Source organism: Zootoca vivipara, chromosome 3 (genome assembly GCF_965207765.1).
Source record: "Zootoca vivipara chromosome 3, rZooViv2.hap1.1, whole genome shotgun sequence".
Taxonomy (NCBI): domain Eukaryota; kingdom Metazoa; phylum Chordata; class Lepidosauria; order Squamata; family Lacertidae; genus Zootoca; species Zootoca vivipara.
Genome location: NC_142586.1, coordinates 116,440,270 through 116,463,032, shown reverse-complemented (window position 1 = coordinate 116,463,032; position 22,763 = coordinate 116,440,270). Strand labels below are relative to the sequence as shown.

Below are 22,763 nucleotides of genomic sequence, written 5' to 3'. Positions count from 1 at the left end.
CAACACCCAGCTTCATTGGAGGTGCACAAATGGTAGCATGGCAAGGCACATACCACAGTCTCTCTGCCACATGAGCTCAGAAGTGGGGCAAACATATAAAAATAAAAAGATTACAAAAGAAAGGAGAAGAGGGAGGGGGGAATCTATAAGCCCAGGCCTTCCTTCCTTCCCTTCCTTCCTGGGAAACCTAGCCAAATGGGTAAAGGTAAAGGGACCCCTGACCATTTGGTCCAGTCGCAGACGACTCTGGGGTTGCAGTGCTCATCTCGCTTTATTGACCGAGGGAGCCAGTGTACAGCTTCCAGGTCACGTGGCCAGCATGACAAAGCTGCTTCTGGCAAACCAGAGCAGCACATGGAAACGCCGTGTACCTATTTATCTACTTGCACTTTGACGTGCTTTCAAACTGCTAGGTTGGCAGGAGCTGGGACCGAGCAACAGGAGCTCACCCCGTCACAGGGATTCAAACCACCAACCTTCTGATCGACAAGCCCTAGGCTCTGTGGTTTAGACCACAGTGCCACCCGCGTCCCTAGCCAAATGGGTAGGGTGGTAGTAACAACAACAACAACAACAACAACAACAACAACAACAACAATCCCCAACCTGGTGCCCTCCTGATGTTTTGGACTAAAACTCCCATCAGCCTCAATCAGCATATCAGGCTGATGGGAACTGTAGTCCAAAACCTTTAGAGGGCACCAGCTTGGCAAGGGCTGTACTAGATTACCTACCTGCAACGTTCTTTCCTAGCACCAAAGGCAGGATCTGCAACCATTAACTGTTAATATTCATAAAGGTGCAAAAACAGCCAAAAAAAGGTAATTAAAATGACTGTGAAGTTTAAGCATCTTTCCTTTGTGGAAGAGTTTAAGCAGCCTGGGCTGATGGGATCTGCAATCCAAAACATCTGGAGGGCACCAGGTTGGGAAAGGCTGACCTTAAGGCTATGATGCTTTTTTAAAAAAATTAGGAGAACAACAAGATGCATGGGAGAGGGTTGGGGGAAGTATGCACGGTGCAAGAAAATGACCAGAGTCCTATCTTTCATATAGCTCATTTAGCAGAGCATGAGACCCTTAATCTAAGGGTCATGGGTTCAAGCCCCACATTGGGCAAAAGATTCCTGCATTGCAGGGGGTTGGACTAGATGACCCTTGTGGTCCCTTCCAGCTCTATAATTCTATGATTTAAACCTACCTCACAGGGTTGTTGTGAGGATGAAATGGGTAAGAGGAGAATCATGTACACCACTCTGAGCAACTTGGAAGGAAAAGGTGGCATATAAATGTAATAAATAAATAAAATACGATTCTATGTTTGTCCCATAGTTCCAGAATACCGGGTCCACCGGATACTCTTCCTAGCAGGAGAGGCAGAGCAGACGAAGGGGAGCACTTCCTCACATCATCCCCTCATTATTGCACGGAACTCCTTGCCACAAGATGTTGGCGGCAGCCCTTTGCGTAGATGGCTCTCAAAAAGGACGGAGCAAATCCATGGAGGAATTTTAGCTACACCCATGTAGGAGTGTGGTCATAAGCCTGAATTAAGCCCACCTCTCAGTACCAGCCGGCTGAAACCAACAACAGCACCGACGACAAAATAAGGCTTTCTGCCTGGCTGCCCTGCTTGCAAGAAGGACCAGGTGGGCCTCTGTTCGGACGTTTCCCCTGCAACACCAAACCACTTTTTTCGGTGCCCCCCGATGCACACACCCCACTGTTGTGTATTGAGTCAAAGGATTTTATATCTGTATTATTATTGTCTGTATTTGCATTAGGATAAAGTAACTGCCTTTTGGTTCCAGAGGGTACAGCTACTATTGGTTCATTTAAGCTGCTGTATTTGGATCCTCTGTCTTATTGGTTTCCTCCAAAAGGCAGCACTGTGATTGCTTGATATTGTTCCCTCCAAAATGTATCCCTTCCTAGCTAGTCCCCTGTCCCTATAAATGTAGCTTTCCTCTCCTCAGTCTTCAGTCTTGTTCACTTTAATAAAGAGCTGTTACTAGAGAACTGTCTCCAGCATGTTTTGTCAAGAGAGCTGAAATCACAAACCCCACGTCACAACAACTGGCGACGAGGATGGGATCCGGAATGCTGAGGAGCGGTTAAACACAACCCTGCCTCAGAGTCCGGATTGCAGCTGAGAAAAAGACTCACTGGCCAGCTGAGAAGACGACCCTGCCCGCTAGGACAATGGAGAGTCCAAGGGTATTGGAGCCCTTCCAGCCATCAGAGCCCCACACCTGGGAAGACTACGTCGAACGCTTCGAGTTCTTTGCAGTGGCTCAAGGGATCACCGATGCCAGCAAAAGAAGGGCCACATTCCTGAGCTACTGTGGGCCCGAGACCTTCAAGCTGGCCAAGGCATTACTTGCTCCAGCGAAGCTGAGTGAGACATCTCTCAAAGATATTCTTGCCTGCCTAACAAGCCACTTGGCGCCTACTGAGACCAAGATGGCCCGGCGGATGGAGTTCCATAAGAGGCAGCAGCATGCTGGGGAGTCTGTATCCACATTTCTGGCTGAACTCCGGAAGCTCGCTCAGCACTGCGGCTTCCAAAATCTGGAAGAGACTCTCCTGGATCGGTTTATTGGTGGTCTGAGCAGCAAAAAAGCCAGAAGACGCATCGTGGCTAAAGAAGAGGTTACCCTTGCTTCAGCCTTGAAAGAGGCCACCGCCACGGAGAATTATGAAAGAGAGGAGCTTGATGCCAGTCGCAAGGCCACTAAGCCACAGATAGAAGTTGCGCATGCCATGGACGAGCTAGAGGCTACTCCGAGCCAGAGCCCAGTCCGTGGGGTCGAGTCGGTGCGTCAGGCCTGCACAGTGCACAGAGATCGCCGAGGCAGTTGCCCAGGTTGTGGCGGAAACCATGAAAGGAAGAGTTGTCGTTTCAGGGATGCTATCTGCCGCACGTGCGGAAAGACGGGTCACATCGCCAGGGTCTGTAGATCGGCGGCGTCGGGAGCGACAGGAGCACCTAGACTGGAGCATCGCAGACCGCCCGCAGCAACTCGTTTTCTAAAGGACTGCCACTACGTAACGGAGATCAACGGGAGGGCCGTGCAGTTTCCAGCGCAAGGCAAGGCACACGTCAAGGTGAAGATTGAGGGTCAGCAGTGCGACATGGAGGTGGACTCCGGATCCGCATTCACCATCGTGTCGGACCAGACCGCGAAGACATTCTTCCCCAGGGGTAAGTTGCCCCCTCTGGAGCCCTTTCCGGCAACCTTGCAGTCGTACTCAGCAGGACGCATCCATGTTATGGGAATGTGTGCCGTGAGAGTACAGTTCCGGGACAAACAGGCTGTACTCAAACTGGTGATTGCGAAGGGCAGTCGCCCCAGTCTCCTGGGCACTGACTGGTTCCCTGCCCTGGGACTGAGTATCTCAGGGCTTAATTCAATCCAAACCTGCCCTGAGATGAGTGAGGTATTATGCAAGGAATTTGCTGGTCTCTTTAATGGAAAACTGGGTTGTTATAAAGGGCCCCCAGTTGACTTCGAGTTGGACCCCGGGGTGGCTCCAATCCGACTCAAACCAAGGCAAGTGCCATTTGCACTGCAACCCAAGATCGAGGCAGAGCTGGATAAATTGGTCAAGCAGGGAGTTCTCTCACCCGTGGACTCTGCTAAGTGGGAGACTCCAATCGTCACACCCCTTAAAGCAAATGGGGAAGTCAGGATCTGTGCAGATTACAAATGTACTATCAATAAGGCACTCAGGGGAAACTCATACCCCATTCCAGTCGTATCACATCTGTTGGCTAAACTGGCTGGGGGCAAGGTGTTCGCCAAAATTGACCTGGCACAAGCTTACCAACAGCTGCCAGTAACCCCACAATCAGCGGAAGCACAGACTATTGTCACACATAAAGGGGCGTTCAGAGTTAACAGATTACAGTTCGGAGTTTGTGTGGCCCCAGGGATTTTTCAAGGGCTCATGGAACGCCTGTTAAGAGGTCTGCCGGGGGTCTTGCCATTTTTTGATGATGTTTTGATTGCTGGAAAAGACCCACAGGAACTGGTTGCGCGTGTCCGTGCAGTGTTGCTCAAGTTCAAGGAGGTGGGGTTGCAACTGAAAAAAGAAAAATGCAGTTTTGGGGTGCCAACTGTGGATTTCTTGGGGTTTAAAATTGATGCATCAGGCATCCACCCCACAGATGCTAAGATTAAGGCCATCATCGAGGCACCACGACCACAGAACAAGACGGAGTTGCAGTCATTCCTGGGACTTATTAACTTTTATCATTCGTTCTTACCCCAGAAAGCTTCGGTAGCTGAACCATTACATAGACTATTGCAGAAAAAGAATGTGTGGCGATGGGGGCGGGAGCAGCAGAAGGCTTTTGACTCCTTGCGAGGAATGCTGAGTAGCAGGAGCGTCCTTGCTCATTATGATGAGTCAAAGCCGCTGGTCCTGGCATGTGATGCCTCTCAATACGGTCTGGGGGTTGTGCTGAGTCATAGGGAACCGGATGGGTCGGAAAAGCCCATCTCTTTCTATTCCCGTACGTTGTCGCCCACAGAGCGCAACTATGCTCAAATTGATAAAGAGGCACTGGCTATTGTGTCCGGAATCAAAAGGTTCTATGATTATTTGTACGGTCGCCATTTCTCCATTGAAACGGACCACAAACCACTGTTAGGGTTGTTCAACCCAAACAAACAAACGCCACAAATTCTCTCCCCCAGAATGTTGCGTTGGTCAATATTCCTGAATGGGTTCCAGTACACCTTGACCCATGTGCCGGGGAAACAGTTGTGCCATGCTGATGCGCTGAGTCGATTGCCCCTTCCTGGCGGGAGCAATGAGGATCCTGCTCCGGCGGAGCACATTATGATGCTAGAAACACTTCCGGGGGCTCCTGTAACAGCTACGGATATAGCTGAGAAAACTAGGAAAGATGCTGTTCTCTCCCGTGTGCTCACTTGGGTGGGGAGGGGGTGGCCAGGTGGTCCGCATGAAGAAAAATTCAGGCCTTATGCGACAAGGCAGCACGAATTGTCCATGCATAAGGGTTGTCTCCTATGGGGAGATAGGGTGATAATCCCAGCACCACTGAGAAACAGGGTTCTTGAGACGCTTCACATGGGACACCCGGGAATGGTCAGGATGAAGTCGCTAGCCCGATGTTATGTGTGGTGGCCTGGAATGGACCAGAACATAGAACAATGGGTACGAACATGCAAGGCATGCCAAGAGGTGCGGCCAGAAGTGGCCAGAGCACCAGTCCACTGGTGGGAGCAGTCCAGGACTCCCTGGAGCCGGCTGCACATAGATTTTGCTGGGCCATTCCAAGGGAAGGTCTTTTTGGTTATCGTTGATGCATATTCCAAATGGTTAGAAGTGGCGATGGTCCCTAGCATGGCATCAGCTGCCGTAATCAAGGTGTTGAGGCAGCTGTTTGCTACCCACGGGTTACCTGAGACCATTGTATCAGATAATGGGGCAGCTTTTGTATCCCAAGAATTCAGGGCATTCTTGGCTGATAACTTTATAAGAGGGGTCACATCCGCGCCCTTTCACCCATCCTCCAATGGGCAGGCGGAGCGCATGGTAAGAACAGCCAAAGAATCCATTGCGCGCTTAATGGAGGGTAACTGGTCGGCTCGCATTGCGCGAATGTTATTTTTGCAGCATGCGACACCGTGTACTGCGACGGGCAAGTCGCCAGCCGAGCTGCTCTTAGGTAGAAGACTGGTAACGGTGCTGGATTATGTCCACCCAGATAAAATGCCAAACCGTAATTCAAGAGCAACCCCCCAGGCTGAGACTGACACAACAAGGTATCTCGCCCCTGAAGATCTGGTCTGGGTGAGGAACTATTCACGAGGTCCGCGGTGGGTGGCCGGTGTGATCACCCGGGCTAGTGGACCTGTGTCCTATTATGTGACCTTGGAAAATGGGCAAGTTTGGAAGAGACATATAGATCAGCTGAGGCGCCGGGCGCTCAGCAGGGAGGAGTCAGATAATTCATCCCTGGCTAATGACGCACAGCTGCAAGACCAGAGTGAAAATGGTCCAGAGGTACAGTCACCAGGGGCTTCAGCAAATGAACCAGGGTCTGCTAGTCCTCATGATGACGAGGTACAGGTCGGGAACCCTGAGATGTCTGGGACTCCATCTGTTCCTGATGAAACCCCTATAGCAGCCCCTCCACCACAGGTAACACCCAATCCAGAACCTGCAACACCTGTTGTCAGGAGATCAGGTAGAAGTTGTAGGACCCCACAGTACCTGAGGGATTACGTCTGCTGTGCTCACTAGGGGGGGAGGGGTGTTGTGTATTGAGTCAAAGGATTTTATATCTGTATTATTATTGTCTGTATTTGCATTAGGATAAAGTAACTGCCTTTTGGTTCCAGAGGGTACAGCTACTATTGGTTCATTTAAGCTGCTGTATTTGGATCCTCTGTCTTATTGGTTTCCTCCAAAAGGCAGCACTGTGATTGCTTGATATTGTTCCCTCCAAAATGTATCCCTTCCTAGCTAGTCCCCTGTCCCTATAAATGTAGCTTTCCTCTCCTCAGTCTTCAGTCTTGTTCACTTTAATAAAGAGCTGTTACTAGAGAACTGTCTCCAGCATGTTTTGTCAAGAGAGCTGAAATCACAAACCCCACGTCACAACACCCACAACCTTCCTTCGAGCTCACCTCTTCGCCTCCGAGCCGCGGCGGGGTCCTCTCCTAGCGGGGCCTCCTCGCGGGGGCCGCCGCGCCCATCACCGCAGCCTCTGGGCGCGCACCGGGTCGCAGGAGAGCTGGCGCACAGCCTCCGATCCCCCCCCCCCCGCGCGCGCGCGGCTCCTCCACGTGCTCCGGGGCGCCGGGCTTTCCTTCTCGCCGCCTCCTCCACCTCCTTTGCCGGCCGGGTTCAAGCTTCTGCGAAGGTCTGTTGTAAACAAGCTGCCCACATGGCCCGGCCCCTCGGCGCGCATTGGCTGCGCGGCGCCATTTAAATACACGCCCCCCAGCCGGAGCTCTGCAAAAAATAAACACCCGAGCCAGAGAAAGGGACCTTCAGCCCTCCTCCTCCTCCTCCGCCTCCCTTCGCGCTCCCTCCCTCCCTCTCTCCACCTCCCGCTGTTGCTTTTCCTGATCTGTTTCCAGGGCTGCCTGCAAGCGCCCTGTTGCCAACTGCAGGGCTCGCCGAGGAGATGCGCGCATTCCCACGAGCCCGGGAAATGAACAAGAAGGCGCTCCCCGCTAAGAGGAGGGAGATCCAAAGGGCTGGGGCCTCTCGGCGCACCGCGTTCTTGCTGCAAAACATGCTTTAAGCGCCGTGGAGAGGGGAATTTATGTTCGTTTTCGTTTTCATTTGGAGAGCTCTGTGGCATCCTCAAAAGGCCGGCGCATTCAGGGCGGGAGCTGCCAGTGAAGCGAGGGGCTGGGTTCAAATCTCACTCGTGCCACGACCTTGCTGAACGCCTTCGGGCCTGGGGCGTTTGAAAACAGGCCACGTGGGCAAAGGGGCTTTGCAAACGCCACCGATCAGTTGAGCTGTGGCGCTGGCATAGCGGCTAGGCAAGAAGTCCCCCACCCCACCCCACCCCACCCCCTTACCGCTGGTCAGTTTCAAATCCTCTTTGCTTGCGAAGCCGCTGTATCTTTGTTTTTTTCTGCCACAAATAAAACCTCTGTGGTACCTGGCATCATAGTGTTATGAGTTTGGGAGGGAGGATGTAGGCTGTTTGCGACGTCCCTCTTTAACGCAGTGGTTCTCAAAACTTTTTTCTCTGGGCCACACTTTCAGAATAAAAATGTGTTCCGGCTACACCGATTTTTGTTTTATTGATAAGAAACATATTGGAAAGGGGGGGGGGCATCTCCTAGCAGTGCTTGATTTATAACACAGAACACAACTAGTTTATAATATCCACATGGGGAACTTTCACCTCTGCTCAGCTAGAGGTTCTCAAACATGCAGGAGGGAAACTTTGCCCAGCATTTATCCCAGAAGGAAGGAAGGAAGAAGAGGAGTTTGGATTTGATATCCCGCTTTATCACTACCCTAAGGAGTCTCAAAGCAGCTAACTTTCTCCTTTCCCTTCCTCCCCCACAACAGATACTCTGTGAGGTAGGTGGGGCTGAGAGACTTCAGAGAAGTGTGACTAGCCCAAGGTCACCCAGCAGCTGCATGTGGAGGAGCGGAGATGCGAACCTGGTTCCCCAGATTAGGAGTCTACCGCTCTTAACCACTACTACACCACACTGGTTCTCAGGAAGGGCAGTTTGGTACCTGGCAGTCCTCCACACGTGATATTTCTCCTTACAGCTCTCTAACCAAGATTTGGCCTGCATAATAGCTTTTTTCTGTGCATTAAAGCAGTGGTTCCCAAACTTTTTTGGGCCCTTGTTCCATGAACTCATCCCCAGTGCCCCTGCCCTATAAAAAGCATTATTCAGAGTAGCAGGTCGTAGGACCCACTGAGGAAGATGATAACACAGTGAGAGTGCCAGAGTGCATGGAAATGCTGTTTGCCTTCCTGCTGCCTATTTATCTACTTGCATTTTGACATGCTTTCGAACTGCTAGGTTGGCAGAAGCTGGGACAGAGCAACAGGAGCTCACCCTGTCGCACAGATTCAAATCGCTGACTTTCCAATTGGCTAGCCCAATAGGCTCAGTGGTTTAGACCACAGCACCATCCGCGTCCCTAAAATATGTTTTAACTGTTTTCATGGATGAAACTGTTTTGAATATGTGATTATACTGCTAATCGCTCTGCAATGCCTACTGGAAAGTGGTTCCTAAATGAAATAAAACTGCTACTACGGTATTAACATTACAAATCATCACCATCATAAAAAATAATGGTCGTGCATTTGTCGCGATGTCCCCAAATAGGTCACTGACTTTCTTTCTTTTCTCAGGGAGTGACGAGGAACATGTGTAGGCATGGCTGGGAAACTCATGCCAAAAACATGAAGAGTTACAAATGAGTGTCAGATCCTCATATGCTTGGCCTGGCATATCGTCAAAACAGTGTCGTGCTAAAAGGGAGAAACTCATACAAGAAACAAAAACTACAGTCTTCATCTATATCAGCGGCTCCCAAACTTTTGGTAGCCGTCAGTCCCTTGGTTCCACAAAACCATCCCCAGGCATTATTCAGAATAGTGGTTTACACAACTCACCAAGGAAGATGGTAACACAATAAAATTCAGTGAAGAATATTGCATGAAAATTTTATTTATGCATTCTTACTAATAAGGGTGAAGGCAATTTATAGCACAAAATATTTATATAGAACTCCATGCCAAACATACACAACCTTCACCTGCAAAGGATGTACAGTAACAATGTATAGTGAAATCAACTGGCTATCTTGTGACAACTCACAATTGTAAATACAAACAAAGAGACCAAAGGGTGACTGGGCGACGTCCAACAGGGTCTAAACAACAACAACAACAACCACCAGCAAAGTAGTCTAGCTTTTTCTGGAGCATACCAGCGACTTCCAACAGGGTCTAAACAACAACAACAACAACCAGCAAAATAGTCTAGCTTTTTCTGGAGCATACCAGTTCATGCTGCACAGGTGAAGCTACTGCAGTCTTAGGCAAACTCGGCCCTCCAGATGTTTTGAGACTACAATTCCCATCACCCCTGACCATTGGTCCTGTTAGCTAGGGATGATGGGAGTTGTAGTCCCAAAAACATCTGGAGGGTCGAGTTTGCCTATGCCTGAGCTACTGTATCTTTGCTTTCTCGACCACAGATAAAGCCCCTTTAACACGCCGGAATTAACACGCCGGAAAGAAAATATGACTATTAAAAGGAGCTTTTTCACGAGCAGGTCAAGGGTCAAGAATGCAGCCCACCACCCACAATTTACTAGAATGGAGTTTAGAGAATCTCCTGCATGCAACATAGTTAACAGCACATCATGTTAGTGAATGGCTTTCAGGCAGGGAGCTCTGACTTCGGATCCTGCCTCCTCCGCCATGAAACTTATTTGGCAACCTTAGAGAGGACATTATCTCTCTGCCTATCTTATCTCACAGGGTTGCTGTGATGGGAAAATCGAAGAAGAATGCAGCCTGTCATCTCCCTAGTGAAAATGATAGCCATGTGAGAAACCTTGAGCGTAAGATTTTGGTCAGGGGAAATGGCTAAGGAATTGTAAATCGTGATTTTGCCATGATCATTTGCCAACCGCTGATACCTGGCGCAAGAAGTGACTCTTTCACAGGCTTTTAACTCACATCACAACACTAAGCCCCTTCATCCCGCATCTCCATTTGTGGGTGTAAAATTTCCCTAAAACCACGCTTAGGGGTGGGGGAAGAAATTAAGTCCAGTCCATGTTTTAATGCAAAACGAACCGAGATTTGCACTTCTTGGAGCAATATGCAAACTGAAATGCAGCTATTCTTCAAAATCCACACCTCTTCAAATTTTGGGGTGTATATCGAGGGTAAGCAGCACAAAAGTGCATTTATTAAGGGATTGTGCATATCAACTTGCATTATATTAGGCAGAATTACCTACAACTATGTATTTATTAGGATAAAAGTGCACTGAAATTACAGATTTTCAGTAGGAAAGGTGGAGAACCTAGGACTGGGAAAGTGACAAACTGAGAGAAAGGAAACCTGACAGATTCATCTATCCCTTTCCTCTCCTTACTCTATCTCAAAACCGAAGTTGTTTTAAGCATTGCATTTCAATAAACACCGGCCACAGTTCTATTTGCTCATTGAAGGGTTTGGGGTAAGTAGAAACCCTGCTTATTATTTACCCCAGGGCCCAATGAAAAGTATCTCTGTTCCCCTTTGCCAGTATCACTGCCTTTACAAGATTAATACACACCCGCTTTTCCCTGCAGGGGGATTGAAATCCATGCCAAAGGTTAAACGGAACTTAAGCCAAGTTGTCTGGCTGCATCAGGCCGCTATCTTTCCGCGGGTGAAAGTTTCAAAAACTCCCTTGTTATTGCAATCCAGTTTCTTCCTATATACATAAAAATGTAAGGTTGCCATCACGCAGCCCCCATTGGAGGATCTGCAGTGCCTGTTGACAATCCCAAATTTGCATGGGCCAAGGTGGGGTAGGGACACAGAAGAGGAGGCGGGGTTTAAGATGGCGGTTTCAAACAATGGCAGAAGTTTGAATAAAGCAGGAATGGATGGACATATTATATGGAAAGCCTGAAGGAGCTGTGAGGATATGGTGGGGCTTGAAGAAACTTTGAGGGGTCGGGGGGTCGGGGTCGGGGAGCAGGGGAGGGGGAGGCCGGGTTGGAAGGCAGTGGGAACAGCAGGAGCAACTTAAATGGAGTTTGTACAGAAGGAATACAGTGGTACCTTGGTTTACAAACACAATTGGTTCCGGAAGTCTGTACTTAACCTGAAGCGTACTTAACTTGAAGCAAACTTTCCCATTGAAAGTAATGGAAAGTGGATTAATCCGTTCTAGACGGTCCGTGGAGTACTTAAACTGAAGCGTACTTAACCTGAAGCGAACTTTCCCATTGAAAGTAATGGAAAGTGGATTAATCCGTTCCAGACAGGTCCGCGGAGTACTTAAACTGAAAATACTCAAACCGAGGCGTACTTAAACCGAGGTATGGTTGTACCTGAGAGATTAAGTACACCCAAGCACTGTGCTGTTTAAGCAAGAGTGGCAAGCATCCACAGTGAGCACCAGTCCCAGACAGCTTTTACTACTACAGAGTTATATAACTTAATAATGCTGTAATTGCATATCCAATAATATTCAACCACACCCCCTTAGTTTTAATGATTTTGCAGCTCCCGTCGCTGCACTGCTAAACAGCTTCCCAGCCTTGGGGCACATCCGCGTGCAACACTTTCCTCTGAAGTTGATGAGATGTAATTTTACTTCTGTGCAAGTTTCACAGGCTACGTGTCCCCCGCCCCCTTTTCCAAATTACTCCTCCTCAGTCATGGGATCAGAGAGGAGGTGTCTGCCTCTCCCTTCTTTTCCCTGCATTTTGGGGTGGAAGTGAAAATCCACGCACTTTCATGCACTGGCAATGTGTTTGACACATAGTCACATGTCTCTTTCCCTCGAGAACTTTAAAAACAGCAACCAAAACGAGTCACACGGGGAAGCCTTATCTCTAATCCATCTGAGCTAGGAATGTCTAAAATCACGGGCAATTCTGAGGATTCACACAGAGTTGTTTCCAGCCCCAGGCCGCTCCGCAAGGTTATTTTTGGGCTGGTCTTAAGGAGTGGAATGTGGGATCTTGTAGGATTGCCATAGGTCCAGAATTTCCCAGACATACCTGGAATACTGCAGTCAGAAGCAGGGTCCAGGTGGAAATTGGAAAAAAATGTCCAGGAAAATCCAGACAAGTGTAATGCATTTTTAACATTATTTTTACCAACATACACATTTTTACACACACTTTTTCTTAACACACATTTTTTTTTGGGGGGGAGGGGTTTGCTGCAGAATTGCTCTGCAAAATTTGGAGGAACATATATGTTGACCAACAGCTGCATTTTCATTTGCGTATAGTTTTTTTGGGGGGAAGTCTAAATCAGGTAGGTTCTAAATGAAATGTGAAGCCAAATTTCTCCCACATCCCAAGCACCAACTTGGACCAGCTACCCCCACCGCAGTGGAAGTAAGATTCAGCCAATAATCTGGTTGGCTTCAGTATGTTTAATGGGAACATCATCCTTGCCCTTCCGCCTCTGGCAGCAAAATCTCTTGGGAACATGGGGAGCTGCCTTACACACACACACACACACACACACACACACACACACACACCATGGAAACAATTTCTTAAGAGCTAAATTTGGGATTTGCCTGGAGCACCACACATACCCTGTTTCTCATATTTTAAGACATACCCATAAAATAAGCCATAGCAGGATTTTTAAGCATTCAAGAAATATAAGCCATACCCCGAAAATAAGACATAGTGATAGGCACAGCAGCAATGCTGGCCGTGGCAGGAGGAGGAAGAAAAAAATAAGACATCCCTTGAAAATAAGCCATAGTGTGTTTTTTTGAGGAAAAAATAAATATAAGACATGTCTTATAATATGAGAAACACGGTATTAGTAAACATACGCTTAAAGAACTTGCTAACAATAATTCAGACAACTGCATTTGTCCCACTACAACAGTGATGGGCAACCTTTTGAGCTTGGTGTGTCAAAATTCACCAAAAAACCGAGCATAACTCGGGTGGTGTGTCACTTTGAGGGGAAAAAAACACCATAATTTCACGATATTTATAATTTAAATAACAAAAATGTGTAATTGTAATATATAACTTATTTAATATATCAAAAACTAATTATTTAACCAAACCAAACCAAAAAAACCCTTATTTATCACAAAGTGCCCAGAGTTGTTGAGCTTTTTGGGAGGGCTGCTGACCAAAGTTTTGGAGGTTTTTTGGGGGGGTGCAAAAGTTGCTTTGCTTTTTTGGGGGGGATGCCCCAAAGCTGCTGTGCTTTTGGGGGGGGGAGAACAGAAATAAATGATGAATAATACATTCGCTGGAACTAACACGCAGCACCGACATAGTCTGCCAAAGCGCCAAAAAACCCAACACAGAACAGGTTAAAAAACGAACACTGTTACACCCAATCATAGTCTGCCAAAGCGCCAGAAAAGAAACAGCACAGAAAGGGTTAAAAAACCAATATTTGGCTACCAGCAACAACAACAACTAAAAAGGATCAGCGGAGACAAGCTCTAGTGGAGACAAGCTGTAGGAACAAATGGGGGGGAAACAACAACAACAGTGCGAATGGGACGATGGGGCGCGTGCCAGCAGTGAGGGCTCTGCATGTCACGTCTGACACGCGTGTCATAGGTTCACCATCACTGCACTACAAGGTGATTTTTATTTACATTTATTGTGCACGGTTAGCCTTGCAGACAGAGATGTCCACGCGGAGCTGACTCGTGAGAAAGGTGCAACATCCACAAAAATCGAAGGCTATTTGTTTATTCATACACATACACACACTGCTAATTATTATTATTTTAAATCACAGAGGTTTGCAGTAATGTATGTACAAACCATACAATAAAACATTATATTTTAAAAAGTTGAAATCAGGTAACTGTTGTGGAAAGATGCATTGTTAATTGCCTGCACAAACCTGATGGAACTGACAAGTTTTCAGCAAGCATTTAAAAGTTGAAAGGCTGATTCTCTAGTGGCAAGGTGTTCCGCAGGACTGGGCCAGTGAGGCTGAAGGCTTGGTTTCTTTTTGTCAAATGAGCCTCGCCAACTCAGGGGAATGGCCAGCGATGCTCCTGCAGGTGATCTCAGTAACTGAGCTGGGAGCTGTCCAGAGCTTTGTAAATGAATACAAGGCTCCTGAACCTGGCTCAATAGTAGATGGGCAGCCAGCACAGAGGTCTGAAAAGCGGTGTAATATGTTGTCAGTCAGATCAGCAAAACTGGTTTGGCATACTATATTCTGAATGTGCATCAAACTCTTCCCAAATTTCTAATCTTTATGACAGGAGGAGGAGGATGTTTAGTAGGCAAAATTGTGGCCACTGCAGCAGACGTTGACCTCATGCACCAACAGTTCTGATTTTACAGGCGGATGTAAATGGTCAGTAGGTCCTTCAGGTCAATAGGTTCAGCAAATGAACAGAAAATCACAATTATTTCATCAAGTGATAGTGATACAATGGAAGGAGGAACTTGTGGTTACAAGAGTCATGAATTCTGGGTATACTAGGCTGGATCCACACTCAGGTTGCCCTCTTAACCCAATTTATGAGGGAATAAGCCTCACTGAACAAAGCTGGACTTATTGCTGGGAAGGCACAGCCAGTTGTCCTTGGAGCAGACCAGGTGTGTCTTGGACTAGATCCAGGCCCTTGAATTAAAAACATAGAGCAAGTGAGGCTCAGGCAATTAGACTAAAATGCTTTACATGAGTTTCTGAACAGGCGGAAATTGCAGGTGAACATGCCAGTCCATTTGGTGGGGTGGGGTGGGGATAAAAAAGTAACGCCACTGTAATATCTTTTGTGAGAACAAACTAAAACACCACAAAGCAAGCTTTCAAGTTACACAGGACTCTTTTTTAGGCTAGATATTCAGTATTGTATTGCTTTCAAGTCATGATGGTAATGACTTGGAGGCTTGAAATGCCCTGAAATGCTGTTTTTCTTCCTCCTTCCCCTCCTTCCCTCACTGCTTTTTTGCCTGAGAAGTGCTTGAGGGGGGGGGGTGACTTGAAAGCTGGCTTGCTGGCTTCTGCCATTTTAGTTGACACCAATGACCTCTGAGTTCCACAGAACTCTTGCTCAACTTCTTCAAAAAATAAAATATGTGAAACGTATTGCAAATATGGGTGATGATCCAAGGTGGACTCTTGAGCCGAGAAGTGGAGCCCAAGACCCATTCCTTGCAAAGTTGCAGTGGAGGCCTAGGGGCACTCCAGAACCTTCCAAGCTACCTTGAGATGTACCGTGTTTCTCCGAAAATAAGACACCATCTTATATTTATTTTTCCTCAAAAAAAATAATACTATGGCTTATTTTCAGGGGGTGTCTTATTTTTTCCTCCTCCTCCTCCTCCTCCTCCTCCTGCCGCGGCCGGCGTTGCTGCTGCGCCTATCACTATGTCTTATTTTTGGGGTATGGCTTATATTCCTTGAATGCTTAAAAATCCTGCTATGGCTTATTTTATGACTACGTCTTAAAATAGTGGAAACAGGTTAGCTCTCAGATTGAAGAACTGAAAGAATTTCAGTCTAGAAAAACAAGGGCATATACACTGGAGGCAAGGGAACCTCCGCAGAATGAAGTAATTAGATATGGGAATGGGATGTCCATCAACAACAAGTGTGGGGCCTGTGGCACTATGCTATGTGTCATGTCTAAAACATGGCTGGTACTCTCAAAGTGCTGTGTCGAAGAAAGTTTTGTGCATTACAGGTATACATGCAGAAGAGTACAGTATTAATGATAGCCCATTGCAGCAAAAACAAGTTGCAGAACACCTTCAGAACTAATGGATGTACTATGCCTAAGTGTTTGTGGACTCACATCCACAACAATTATGCCATAAATCTCTTAGCCTTTCAAATGCCACCATGCTCTTTGCTGTAGACTGACAGTGCAACTGGGATTGCCAAACAATTAGGGGAATGTTTGTTGGTTAATCACTCTCCTTTTTAATTGATTCAGTTCATGTATATTTGCAAATTAACCTCAGCATGTTATCGGCAAGATGGGGAAAATGTGAGCTCACACAACCTAGTGAAGGATAAAACACCCTTAATGTGTTTTCTAAGGCATTCCATTATATTTTCATGTTTCATTTCATGAATGGCGGTGGAATATTTTAATAAAACACAATGGAAAACAAAACAGAACAGAACCAAATTACCTGGATGTAAACTCCCCTCAAACACAATGGGATTTACTCCTAAGTAAATATTGACATAATGTTGCACTATGTGAGGGAAGGTGGGAAAGAGTCTTGCCACAACTAACAGATGGCCCCCAGATTCAGGAGTGCATCGCTGGCAGATTAAGATGCTTGGTGATTTAACAAATTTATAAATATATTAACAAATTTAAAAATATATGTGTGTGCACACTTGTTGTGGCGTGCTACTGTGGCTGCAAACACTACTGCATATGAAAGTTATTGCATTTTAATTATGCGATGGGTTAAGGCAGGGGTCAGCAACCTTTTTCAGCTGTGGGCCGGTCCACCGTCCCTCAGACCATGTGGTGGGCTGGACTGTATTTTGGGGAAGAAAAGAATGAATTCCTATGCCCCACAAATAACCAAGAGATGCCTTTTAAATAAAAGCACATTCTACTCCTGTAAAAACACTAGGCGGGCCCCACAAATAACCCAGAGATGCATTTTAAATAAAAGGACACATTCTACTCATGAAAAAAAAACACGCTGATTCCCGGACAGTCTGCGGGACTGGATTGAGAAGGCGATTGGGCTGGATTCGGCCCCCGGGCCTTAGGTTGCCTAGCCCTGGGTTAAGGTTAAGGTTAAGAAAGGAAATTCCCTGCTGGCTGTTGGGAGAGAAAGCATTCCTCCTCCCCTCCACCATTATCTCCCGCCATTGGGGGGGGGGGTGTAGCATCTGTTTGCAGCATGCACAAGTCAGTTTGCACCATGCACAGGAGCACAGAAGTCAATGCCCAGCATGGACCTAAGTTCTTGCGACAGAATAAAGCTCTTGATTCTCCCATTCAGGAGATTAATTCTGCCGCTGCTTCACTTCCCCCCCCACGTCCCACGTGATCTTGAGGCGGGGGCTGCCCCTTGCCTCGCCCCCCTTCCCGCCCGGACGGAAAAGTGACTACGTGCAGCTCCCCACGTGGAAGGGAGCCCCAACCGCACACAACAGCCGGGGCTGCACGTTCTCGCGCGCGCGCGCGCGCGACGGTAGCAGCGGGTGGGGTTGGGTTAAGGAAACGAGGGAGAAGGGCAGCAGCCAATCAGGGCCCTCATGACCATGGTAGGGGAGGGGGGAAGGAAGAGATGGCGGGGAGCGGGAGACCAATCGGCAGGCGAAGCGGGGAGTTGGGAAGCGAAGCGAGCCAATCGAAAAGCGAGCCGGGAAAAGGCTTTTTTTTTAAGAGCCGGGGCAGCTTGTAGCGGAGCGGGATGGGCGGCGTAGAGAAGCCGCGAGGGAAGGGGAGGGGCTGAAGTAGGAAACCTATAGCCAATCGCTGAAGACTGCCGGGCGACGAGGAAGCTGCTGTCGACCAATCCCGATGCGATGGCGCAGATAAGATCAACAACAGTACAGTAATAAAAAGCCTGAGCGCGGCGAGAGGGGAGGGGGAAGGAGGGGTAGTGAGTTCGGCCGCGAAAGTGCGCGCTCGAATCTGCTGAGGCAGCCGAAAAGGAGCCCGCCTTTTTTTTCCCTCCCCCCTCCCCCCCATGGCCGCTTCCTTGTATCTCCCTCACGAAGTGGGCGGGGTTTGTTATTCTCTCTCCTCAGCGCGAGGAAGCGGCGCTCGCCCCTCCCCCTCCCTTCCGAGGAGGGCGTTGGCGGGTTGCCCCTCCCCCCGCTGCAGCTTCATGAGGCGATTTCGCCTTTGGCTCCTCAGTCCCCCGCTTCGTACACAATTCACACGATGACACGCGACACGGGGAACAGCAACAGTCGACGAGCTAAAATACCAAGGCGTGTTTACTGCCCCCGCCCTCCGCGAAGTGGCCAGCCGCCTTTTTTTACTTTGATTCGGAGCATCTGTAAAACCCAACACACGACACAAAAAGAGAGGGTTTCGTACAATTAAAACAGTAAAAAAAAAAATCCTTCCAGTAGCAACTTAGAGACCAACTAAGTTTGTCATAGGTGTGAGCTTTCGTACCTATGAAATTAAAACAGTGTTTCTCGAACGTTTTCCCTCAGAATAAAAATGTGCTTGTATCACGCCAATTTTTATTTTTATAAGAAATACATTGGAAAGCAGCTGTGGGGATTTAATGTGTTAGTTGGTGCTGAGGGGCGTTTGGTGGCGCAGGGAGGACAAACACAAGAAGCCACTTTTCCATTCAATTTATTCTATTTCTATGCCACTTCCCATTCAAATAAATCCCAAAGCGGCTTACAAACAACAGGATAGAACATCGCAGATAATCACAAATACAATGCAAATCATGTAGTTTTGTAAACCAGTTGGAGGTGACTGTAGTTGAGCAGTAACGGTAGAAGGAAGGAAGGTGACATGCTGCAAAATTCCTATTCCTGAGGCAACCGGGATTTTAAAAGATCAGCCAACATAATAAAAATAAAACCATGCACAATTGAAATCGGAATGCTCCTGCAAGAGGGTTTTACTATTTAAGAAAGCTAAACAATACAGTGAAATGGATGATTACATGAATCAGCTTTCAAAAAGAGATATAAACTGGAAATTTGATTGCAAACAGCACTTTTAGCCACTATTTTCTTTTGAAAAGATTGGGAGAAGATGAGGAGGCAAAATGCCTCCTATTCCACAGGCCCTTCTTGCTGCTACTTTCTCCATTCGAACCTCTCTTGTTTCTTTAAATATGGCCCTACTTTAACGCAAGAAAGTCAAGCCGTTTAAAGAGGAAACACAGAGAACCAGACAAATGGTGTTTTATCCAGACTGATTCTAATATTTGTGTGTTGATTATTCAGCCAGCCATTTTCTAGGCCACCCATGAGAGGCCCACAAAAAGTCATCTGGATGGTTTGCAAATAAAAAATAAAAAATACAGTTCATACCAGAAAAGTAATTTGAATTCCACGAAGGACAATGTAGTATTGGAAAGGGTTGAGATATAACGATAAGAGAGAGAGAGAGAATAGGAGTGGAAACACGTGAAACAATGTGATAGTTTTTCAAAGGATAATTTTATTGTTTCCCTCATTTGTAAAACGCTTTGAGGTTTGCTTCTTTTTCACAAACAAGCAGTATATAAATTTTACTTCTCTGCAAATCAAGGAGTTTGAATTCAAATAGAATTTTTTATGACAAAAATAAAAAAAATACAGGGGTGAGGAGGGGAGGCAGCAGAGCCGTGGAAGAATTATAAAGGAAATTCAGCTGGTGTCGATGGCACAAGAAGAGATTGTTTTTAAGTCTTTCAGTGAAGCTGCGGTTCCATTTTTATACAGTATTTTAATGTACAGAACCATTTATCTTATACAGATGTTTTGGCAGAGTACCTGAAACGTGTGTGCTGCCTCTACACAAACAGAAAAAAAAGAGAATCGTGGTTTCACAGGGAATATCCAGAAGTAACATAAGTGACTCATTTAAGATTCACTTGAAACCGCACCACAAGTCCATATGAGGGAACTTTTCCCCAACGCCTTCCATGAGCCTACCATTGAAATTTGGGTTTAGCTTCCAGTTTAAACAAAGCCTTCTTATAATTTTCTTGGCACAACCTTTGAGTCTTCCATTTATAGTTTCCTTTGCAAATTACACTTATCTCTTTCATACTGAGTTGTTGTAGCTGACAATTCGCTGCTCACTTTGGTTTAGATCAAAACCACTCCCTCAGATTTTGTGAAGAAAAGATTAACAGTTCAGCCCAAACCGTTTTTTAATTTTAACATTCATGCCATGTTTTTTTATTGTTGCGACATGCTCTGGGGTCTATGGACAAATTACTTAAATTGTAAAAATGAGTTTAAAAATAAACAATTATTTGCCATATCAGTTCTTTGACACTACATCACCCAGAGGTAGTAATTTTATGAGGGTCCGAATAGAAGATCAGCCACTGACTTTGGACGATCCTGTTTTTCTTCTGCTAAGGAATATACATAGCTTTTAGTGAAGCTTTGTCTGGAAATCTCAGGAGAGGCAGGAATCTAACACCAAGTGGCAGAAATACTGGAAGTAGGGTTGCCAGACTCAATAGAGGACAGGACTTCTGTGCCTTCAATTGCCCTGCTCTCTTTTGAGTCTGGAAACCTTAAAGAGAAACCAGCAGACCCTTTGTTTAATTTCCAAGCAAAGGGTCTGCTGGTTTCTCTTTAAGGTTTCCAGACTCAAAAGACAGCAGGGCAATTAAAGGCACAGAAATCCTGTCCTCTATTGGGTCTGGCAACCCTAATTGGAAGGTGGAAGGTGGTTTGTGTTCATTAATCTGGACCAGGCCTCTAATGGGTGCTCTTGTTGAGCAGTTTGTTGTTGGAGCAATTGAATTGTAGAGTTGGAAGGGAGCCCAGGGGTCACCTAGTCCAACCCCTTGCAATGCAGGAATCTCAATTAAAGAATCCATGAGATACATCCCATAGATGCCCTTAAAGCACATGTTCAGGGGGCAATCTTTTCCATACACAGCTAGTTGACACAGACTAGCAGGATCCACATGGAAAGCCAAGATACTGTTGCACCAGAACAGTAACAGTATCTCAAACCCACAACAACATGCATTTTTTCTTTAAACGAGACCGTTGGCCCTTCCTGTTTCTTGGTTGCAGAAGCTCATCAGTGCAACATGTGCAAACAGGCCGACTTGTGTTTGTGCACATATATTAAAACTTACCCCTTGGTTGCTGGACCATGAAGTATCTGCAACATGCAGTTCTTACTTCCTGATAGTCCATCCTAAACAACCTGGGGCCGCCTCCTACATATCTGAACCCGTCTGAGAAATTGGTTCCACTATGGAGGCCGCCCTTGCTGCCTTAAGTTTTCATTCTAGGAGGTAGTTCATCTGACCTCTAACTTTTATTGCAGGTACTCTTTTGTTGTATTTTATTGTGTTATTTGTTTTACTATTCAGGTGGGCTGCTTTGACTCTGCTTTGTTGCAGGCAGGCAGAGCAGAAATCCTTGGGGTTGTGGAATAAAGAACCGTCACAACATATTCACAAAACTGCAGCTTTTTACTAAGTGTGAATCAATCTGGGACAACCTCCTGGTTCGATACTCATGCTCTGTTTTTGTCCCTGTATAAGGCTTTTTGCATGCAGCTCCTGGACAAAGTCTAATAATAATAATAATAATAATAATAATAATAAAATTTTATTTATACCCCGCCCTCCCCAGTCAAAAACCGGGCTCAGGGCGGCTGACACCAACAGAATTACAATAAAACATAAAAACAATTAATTAAAATACAGATTAAAATACAGTATTAAAATTTAAAATGCAGCCTCATTTCAAGTAGGCCATAAATCCAAGCCATGAGGGAGGAAAACACAGGGATCTTGCAGGCAGGACTGCATTTTGGGATTCACACACAAGTCCCAGCGCAGAAGCTTGCTCACGGAAGCAATGCTTAATCACCACAAAAGCAACTTCTTAGTTAAGATCACCCCCATCTCTAGCAAAATATGGAGTTCCCATCATAATAGTCATGGTGGGAAGGATTTTGAACAGCAGGAAAACCAGAACAGTGCAGAGCTGAATATATAATGTAGCCTTATATTGTGTTAGACCATTTAAAGACTATTATTCTCTCATGGGTGGGTTTTAATCACATACCAGCAAACTTAGGTTGTGCAATTAAAGTGGATATGGGGCTCTTATAAAAACCAACCCACTTCCCCAGCACAAAAAAGTCAGATGTAAAGTGACAGGGAAATGCACTGGGAAGTATGAGCTAACAATTTCTCACTATATAACCTGTTACTTGCCTGCAGACAAATCAGAATGAATCATCAATAAATTGTGGAAGTTTTTTTTAACCCACCTGTAAACACATCAGGATTCAGGATAGATGATCAACAAACGGGTCATCTGCAATCAGCCTTAGATAGTTACAAATTAGATAGTTATAAGTTAGTTGCAAAAAAGGAAATTCTGACTAACCATTAGGAAGAACTTTTTGACAGTAAGAACGGTCTCCCTTGGGAAGTGATGGACTCTCCTTCATTGGAGGTTTTTAAGCAGAGGTTGGATGGTCATCTTTCAGGAATGCTATTGCTGAGATTCCTGCATTACAGGGGGTTGGAGTAGATGATACTTGGGGATCCCTTCCAACTCTATGATTCTATGAATTTGCCTGTCTCATCCAGTATTGCCTATTCTGGCTAGCAGTGTTTGTGGTCTACAGGATCTCAGACATGGGGGGGCACAAAAAAAGATGGCGAGAAGTTTACCCCTATATATATATACATTAATGTTTTTCTTGTATTCATTAAGCCTATATTAATGATGAAAATTATTACCGCTACCCTCATAGGCCCTGTGGCAGCAGTAGGCCAGGTCAGAAGGGAATGATTTCTAGGATTGCCAGAGCACATCGTCTCCCTTACCATCTGTACATGACCTCTTTCCTTGAAGTTGTTGCATGGGTGAGCTTC

General features: G+C 46.3%; 1 protein-coding gene across 1 annotated transcript in view; it reads right to left on the bottom strand.

Annotated features, from left to right (window-relative positions):
• ZNF395 (zinc finger protein 395) overlaps positions 1-6,854 on the bottom strand; it is a 58,640-nt gene extending 51,786 nt beyond the window's left edge. Inside the window, exon 1 of the mRNA XM_060273190.2 lies at positions 6,665-6,854. The gene's annotated coding sequence lies outside the window, so the exon portion shown is untranslated. The remainder of the gene's footprint in view (positions 1-6,664) is intronic.
• Positions 6,855-22,763: the final 15,909 nt, after the last annotated feature.